At 38.8% G+C, this 8,006-nt stretch overlaps 1 protein-coding gene across 1 annotated transcript in view; it reads left to right on the top strand.

The window, feature by feature from the left end:
* The first annotated feature begins 6,833 nt into the window (after window positions 1-6,833).
* The window catches only part of LOC149042336 (polycystin-1-like protein 2), a 30,069-nt gene continuing 28,896 nt past the window's right edge, over window positions 6,834-8,006 (top strand). Inside the window, exon 1 of the mRNA XM_089213570.1 lies at window positions 6,834-7,820. The gene's annotated coding sequence lies outside the window, so the exon portion shown is untranslated. The remainder of the gene's footprint in view (window positions 7,821-8,006) is intronic.

Genomic DNA, 8,006 nt, shown 5'->3' with positions numbered 1-8,006 from the left:
CGTAAAAATATGTTAAATGTTCGGATCAATATCAGTAACTGGGCCGAAGGCGTTATGTAACAGAGCCATTTAAATTTACGACAAAACGGCTTATATAAAACAGTACCAGTAAACAACCCTTATGTAATTAAGGTCAAATGAATGGCCTTATGTAATAAATTTTTTTAAAATGTACGACCTTAAAGTTTGTAAAAAAGCGCCCGTTAAATGTTCGTAAAATGCGACTGTTAAATGTTCGTAAAATGCGACTGTTAAATGTTCGTAAAATGCGGCTGTTAAATGTTCGTAAAATGCGACTGTTAAATGCTCGTAAAATGCGACTGTTAAATGTTCGTAAAAATACGTTAAATGCTCGTGAAATGCGACTAAATGTTAGTAAAATGCGACCGTTAAATGTTCGTAAAATGCGACTCTTAAATGTTCATAAAAATACGTTAAATGTTCGTAAAACGCGACTAAATGTTTGTAAAATGCGATTTTTAAATGTTCGTAAATGCGACTCTTAAATGTTCGTAAAATGCGACTCTTAAATGTTTGTAAAATGCGACTCTTAAATGTTCGTAAAAATACGTTAAATGCTCGTAAAATGCGACTAAATGTTCGTAAAATGCGACCGTTAAATGTTAGTAAAATGCGACTCTTAAATGTTCGTAAAATACGTTAAATGTTCGTAAAATGCGACTAAATGTTCATAAAATGTTGGTGTTAAATGTTCGTAAAAATACGCCCGTTAAATATTTGTTAAATGCGACGGTTAAAAGTTCGTAAAATGCGACCGTTAAATGTTCGTAAAATGCGACAGTTAAATGTTCGTAAAAATACGTTAAATTTTCGTAAAATGCGACTAAAATGTTCGTAAAATACGACCGTTAAATTTTCGTAAAATGCAGCTCTGAAATGTTCGTAAAATGTGACTGTTAACTGGGTCTTAACTGTTAAATGCGTCTGTTAAATTTTCGAAAAAAGTGATCTTTAAATGTTCGTAAAAAGTTATTTTTAAATGTTCGTAAAAAGCGATTGAAATGCAACTGATTGTTCATAAAAAGCGCCCGTTAAAATTTCGTAAAATGCGACTGTTAAATGTTGTTAATTTGCGACTATTACGTGTTCGTAAAATGTGCCCATTAAGTGTTCGTAAAATTTGCTAGTTGAGTGTTCGTAAAATGCGCCCGTTAAGTGTTTTTGAAATGCGATTGATTAGAATTCGTAAAATGTGACTGTAAAGTTTTCTTAAAATTTGCCAAAAGTGCACCCGTTATGTTTTTGTAAAATGCGACCGTGAAGTGTTCTCAAAAATGGGACCATTAAGCGTTCGTAAAATGCGACAGTTTAGTGCTCTAAAGTGCACGACCGTAGACTGTTCGTAACATGCATGATTTGAGAAGCGTCTGGTTGAATGCACGACTACAAAAAGTCCTTCAGATGCACGAGTTTGAATTACTCTTAAAATGCCGAATGTAAAGGATTCTGGATGTAAGTTGCAGGGACAGAACAGCTGAAAGATTGTCGTTGGAATTAAGATTGCAACAGTTCATGGGTGGCGACTAAACACAAAAAGCTCTTTAGTCAAAGCGAGAGGGAGCTAAATAACTCTAACCTCTGCTAGGCTCTCGGTTAATGGAAATGAGCAAAAGAACGAAATGGCGGGTTCATGCAGCCGCAACAGTTGTTCATGGCTCGCCCGCTAAGTGAGTTAGAGCCTGAAACAGGCTAAAATAACTTAAGCTGATTAATCACTCAAAGGCAAAAATAACATGTTCATCAAAATTTATTGATGAGTAACTAGAACAAAACATAAATGTACAAAAGATTAGGTCCGGTGACTAAAGAGCAACATTATTATTTTTTTATTTACAAGTATAACAAAGCGAACAGCAAAAAGTAGAATTTATGCCGGTTCCCGCAACCGCCTTAGCTAACGCCTATTACCGACATGTGGCTTCACTATTTCCATTTTTTATGGTGATGGCCTCCACCGATTTTCCTCCGATCAAAGAAACAACAAAGTGCTCGCCCTCTTTGAGAAGAATCCTCCAGGGAGCAATCTCCCTATAGGCCTCGATTTTCTGTTCATCAGTAAAGACAGCGAAGCTGTTGAAGGAAGAAAACAATATTTATTTTAATTCATTACTTTTTGGGACGTTTAACAACTGTGCCGCTATGCGTTATGAGGTATCCAGTTACCTAGGATTATTTTAGGGTATTGCGATTAACTGGTTTCCAAGACACAACATAACCAAGTTTCTCCTAAAAGGTTTTATGAGCCATGGGTCAGCTTTTTTATGATCTCTTTTAGCTCGGGTTTTTTTTTCCTTTTTGCGGTTTTTCTTAGTTCACAGCTTGGTTTGTAAACAATTGGATATCCCGGTTCACCGAAACATTCGAAACACGGTTTTCAAGACATTCCATGACTCGGTTCTTAGGCGCTTTAACCTAAACTATCTTGTACTGAGCGAAATAATTATTTTTCAGCCATCTGACAGGTCAGGAATACATTTCATTGTAGTGCCTATTCGAGGATGGTTACACGGTTTACACAGGTGATTATTCAGTTTCACTAAGCACTCTGTAAATTATGGAAGAAAAAATTTATGACATGTTTTCACTTTCGATCTTCATCCAAATCCACATATTTCCCCAATCGTAAAATTCTAATTCAAAACAGTTACCTTGCTAGCAGTAAAATGGGATCCACCCCTTGGACGAAGTAGACCTGAAGATTCTTCCTGTCCTTGTCCAATAGTAATTTCCACTTTCTATTAAACTTTGAGAAAATTGGTGACCCCAATGAGCCGTACATGTCCGGCGGAATCCCCCAGGTGAAGATTGCTTTTTCTTCCCCTCTGATAGGTACGACGACGAGACGATTCTGCGAAGGAAATAAATTCAATAAGGTTACATCCGGAAAAGAAATCAAAGCGTCGTAATTGTACTTAATAAAACTCCATTGTTGCGTCCGGATTTGACGGTTTGGGTTGGAATTAATAAAAAAGCATCTTAACTTAACATAACTGCTTCCCACAAAGTCTTTGAACTTTCCTGCTCCATCAGGTCGAGATGGCGGGAAGTGGAGCAGCTGTCATGCGCCGCAATTTCTTCCCAGCGAAGATAAGTGTGACAGCTAGCTACCTGGCACACGTTCATTACTTTTCCACATGTACCCATGTTGGCTGGAATCAAATATCTGTGTTTGAAAGGAGAGAATTTCAGTCAGAGTCAGCCAACCCCATATTAATTAATTTCGACCGTACAGAATCTCGTTAAAAACTAAAGAAAGAAACACGTAATTAAAAAAACTATCGTAACTAGACCGGCAAACGGACATCTGGCAGACATTCTATAACTGAGGGTTGCTTTCAACCAAATTCAATGAGAAACACACTTAGAGAAGATGTGGCAGATCGATCTTCGTGTCAGGCGTATCACGTAGAGTTAGTTGCAAATTTTAGAATGAAAATAATTATCAGTATATTCGTCGCTTTGTCGAGTTTGAAACACAGGAGTAAGTAAGTAAGCCACAGTTGACATGCACGATAGAGGCGAAGTTATAAATATGCCGCTATAATGGTTGTTTGTGTAATTCATTGACGTGGCGTTTAACTGACACCCAAAACTACTACCGGAAGAAAAAAGTTAATTGTTACATGATCGAAAAGATTTTAAATGAAAAAAGGTTTTAAATGTGTTCCTCATTCAGCCCTCTAAAACCCTAAATTGTTTTGCGTTCAGCCCAACGAATTGGACGCCTGAAACGTACGCGTCGAATTTTTAATGAAATTCAGTGAGGCGTACGTCGCACTTGGCAAAAGTTCTGAAGTATGTTCTGCAGAACATCCATAACAATGACAAAGCGTGAGCTTTCAGGAGAAACATTTTGCACGAGCGAGGCCCACTACTGATAAATATATGTAAACGCAATGGAAATGACGAGACCAGGTACCAGAATCTCCTTCCCGTGAAGACTTTCAACATGCTAAAAAAGTTATAATAAAAAATGCAATTGCCAATGATATTATAGACGTCATCCGTCAAGACTTGAGTTCAAATTTCTCAAAATCAGTTTGTGCAAATATCTCAAAACTACTGCGTTAGTCCAAAGTTATCGTGCTCAGATGAAAATTACAATTTTGTTCCGATTGCAAAACTAGGGCCACACTTGAAAATGGACTCGAAAACAGTATTCTACAAGAAGATCAACAGATTCTCGCAAAAGTTTGCAAAGTATGAATCTTGTCCATCTGTTGAAATAATTTGTCCGAACCATCACTGAAGAGCGTTAGAGCCTTGGTATTTCCTCTAGCGCTAAGAATTTTTAAGCTCAAGTTTGATCGCTTGACCAGTTTATTTGTTACCTTGTTCAACTAGTAAAGCTTTACGAAAAAGCTTTGACCCGTTTTGAACATTTACTACAATGAGCATTACTATCTGGCCTTTTCATGGTGGAAGTTAACCCCAGAGGGCAGGACAAGTCGACATAATCACAACCCGCTTTCAAATGTAGAGGTTTCTCTTTAAAGAGGAGTTGTTGCCCACAGGGACACCATATCTCTTCTTCTGGGCAGACTGACTTGTGCTGTAACGCATCTCCCCGCTTGAACTTGGCTGAGCACAAGCCACAGTGCTGCTCGATTTCTTGGCAGTCGTGGATAACATGCTGCCTGATATCCTCGGGGGGCACATCCCTCTCACAGCCTAGGCACTTGGCTGTCATGCCTTGCATCATTTTAGCCGCAAACAAGTTTCTACAGAAACTTATTCTTGGCTGCCTGCACATATGGCAGTTACATGCCCCGTTTTCCACCATTCGTTCGGCGCAGTGATCGCAAACGGAATGACCACACGGGTGACATATTTTAGCATCAATCATTGGAAAAGTACTGCAACATGAATAAAGATAAATTAGGAATAACCATGAGACAACCATGACTTGAAAAGTTCACGATACATACCAAATCTCATATAAAAATTCCTGCGGGAAACCGGTAAGGTCGATAAAATCAAAATAGTCTTGTGAAGACCACATCCTTAATTTTCTGATTGAACCTTGAGCTACGGAGCGCACACTTAACAATCTGTTCTGAGGTTCTACCTACGCTGAATGACAACGCAACAATCTTCCTTTCCATGGATGCCTAATCAAAACACCAGAAGTGGTTAAATGAATAGGGCATTTTAGTACGAATGAAGATATTTTTGTTAGAAAAAAAGATAGCGATCGCGACTTAAAGACCACACGAGTACTAACACCCCATGTGTGAAAGTCGGCCAAACCTCGGTGAATGTCCTCACAACATTTTGCTAGATCCGGACGCCTGTTGGCCTGTTTTTTTCCCTATTATTGCTAACTGTGAGAATTTTGTTCAAGATCACGTCAATTTCTTTTTCGTGATATTCCATGATTAGCTTTGCTTGTTCACGTTGAATTTAAGGTCACCACTTTTACTGACGCGCAACTTTGTCGAAGGGGAAGCCATAGGAAAGGAGGGAAATAACTTGATTCGTTTCAATATGGAGCAAAACTATAGATGTGAGAAACGATTGCTAACGCTGACTTTTTTGTTTCAACATTTTAAGTAACAGATTTTATGTTCCCATTTCATTTGTCTACAAGATCGCCACTGATCGCTCTCAGCTTATTGGCCCTACCTGCCGCCTGCAAATTCGTGAACAGAGCGTTTCGCGCCTCTTTTTTAACACTGTGATTGGATGGTGATTTCAACCACGAGCGACATCGATAGTCATGCCAATTATACACAGAAGAGAGATTGGGAAAGATCTAATACTTGGATTAGGTTACAATTATTTATTCGCGTATCACAAAACAAACAAACAAACAAAAACAAAAAAACGAAAGAGAAAAGAAAAAAGCAGGCAGGACTTTAAACAAGTCCGTGTTGAGTTGTTGAGGCGCAGTGACCTCATAGGGAATGACCACACTGGTCGGTTACCGGTTACCTCGCCACCAGGGAGACTCGCCACCAGCGAACTCGCCACCAAGGAACGATCTCGCCACCAACGTACTCGCCACCAAGCGAAGTCTTCTCGCCACCAACCACCAATAAAGAGATAAACTAGAATAAAGTAGTCGAGGAGAGTAGGATGTTCGAACGAGCACAATTCAAATCGGCCGATACGTTTGTGCGCTTGTCTGTATTTAAATTATGACCTTCAGCGACGTGTTAGATGTGTTCCGTTCCTAAATCATTGACATCGAAACATATCGCGTTTGTCTTTTGCACGTAAGCGAGGAGAAATTGCAAAACTCGATGCGAGGAATAAAAACTTACTTGAGAGAAAATGAAACTTCATGGGAAGAAGAGACAAGCGAACAAACTTATCAGCCAAACATCCTACTCTCCTCGACTAATCTCTTTATTGGTGGTTGGTGGCGAGAAGACTTCGCTTGGTGGCGAGTACGTTGGTGGCGAGATCGTTCCTTGGTGGCGAGTCTGCTTGGTTGCGAGGTAACTGGATACCCACTGGTCAGAGACCTTGGCCATCGACCCAACGGACAAGTAATGCAAAATTAAAAAATAGAATAGAAATGTAACATGAAAAAATTAAACACATACGTTAAGTTTATTTACGTTCAAGCAATAACCTCCTGGAACAACCATATATGGGAAAGGTCGCGATGCCTGCCGAATTCACGTAAAAATTCCTTTGTAATATCGCTGAGGTCGACTCAACGGAAGTAACGTTGTTCAGGCGACACGCTTGAGTATGTTGTTGTTGTTTCATTGCGAATGTAACTTTAAAATAAGTTTTCTTTAAAACGTTTCGCCTCTATACCCTAAGCCAATAAGCTTTTCACGAAAGAGTTGAGTCAAACTCGTGCACGTCGAAAGGGGCGCTCGCTTCAGAGGCGTTCTAGTAGAGGACTAGGAGCATGCCGATGGAGCAATCTGTCATTTAAGGCAACAAAAGATTTCGTGAAATTGAATCTTCGGTCCTAAAACACTTTTTTTTTTCAATATGGATAGCTAAAACTTGTTTCGCAATTTTTAAAAAGTCACTTTTTGATGGAAGATAGCCGTCGCACCTTCAAATATGTTTTCTTGAAATTGAAGTCCAAAATGCTCGCGTACTTCACAACAGGCTGTCATAATTTATTTCTTTGCAAGTTTCTGAGAAGTCTCCCTTTTGTTAAATCTATATGCAAGAAACTCAAAAGCGACTTCGCTGACCCACACATTATGCCAGTCATTTGTACTTAGTGCGTCGCATAATGTTTTTTCTTCAAAGTTTCAAGTAACATTACATTTTACTTGAAAGTAAGTTGAGAGTCAACTTTAATTTTATACGTTATAAATTTCTTTTGACCTCACATACAGATAAGGTTTTTAGGTGAGGTAATTTCGCACTTCAGGGAAAAGAAAAACCCTCTCATTAGACGGAGATTCAACTCATGTCAACAACCGTCAATTTCCTAAGGGAAAAACTCTTCGATTTGTTTTTTTGTTTTTTCTGTTTTTAGTTATTGTATGATGGAAACAAAGGAGAGAACATCATTTAATTTTTATTTGTTTTTTTTAGTTGTTTAGCGACCATGCTAAATGGTTTCGGTTTACGTTTTCCACATTTGATGCGTCGCCTTCGAGTTTTAAGTGAGAACATCAGAAATCATAGCAGTGATTGCTAGTTAGTAAGTTTCCGCCCGTTATCTTGACAGGCAATTCATGTCCTTGTCCACGGTAATACATTCAACATTTTACGTTGGTCCACAGGAGCCTCCGCCAAGCGACGGAATATTCTTGGAATTTTTGACATATAGAGATTCATTGCTGAAACTCGCTCTCTGAAACGTAGACAGATACGAGGTAATTGGTTGGTACAATAAATCGTCACACCCGAATTTGGAGAAGCGATTTGTGTTTAATGATGTTAGAGAGGAAAATTATCGTCTCTGCAAGTTTACAAACTAATTTAGTATCTGACGGGTTACAAAATAGAACTTTGAACGAGAAAAAGACAAAATTAGCGCAATGTTTACCATCATTGGCACA

This window comes from Pocillopora damicornis, chromosome 7, assembly GCF_964200805.1.
Source record: "Pocillopora damicornis chromosome 7, jaPocDami1.2, whole genome shotgun sequence".
Taxonomy (NCBI): Eukaryota; Metazoa; Cnidaria; class Anthozoa; order Scleractinia; family Pocilloporidae; genus Pocillopora; species Pocillopora damicornis.
The sequence above is the reverse complement of the archived record's forward strand: the minus strand, read 5'-3'. Positions and strand labels throughout refer to the sequence as shown.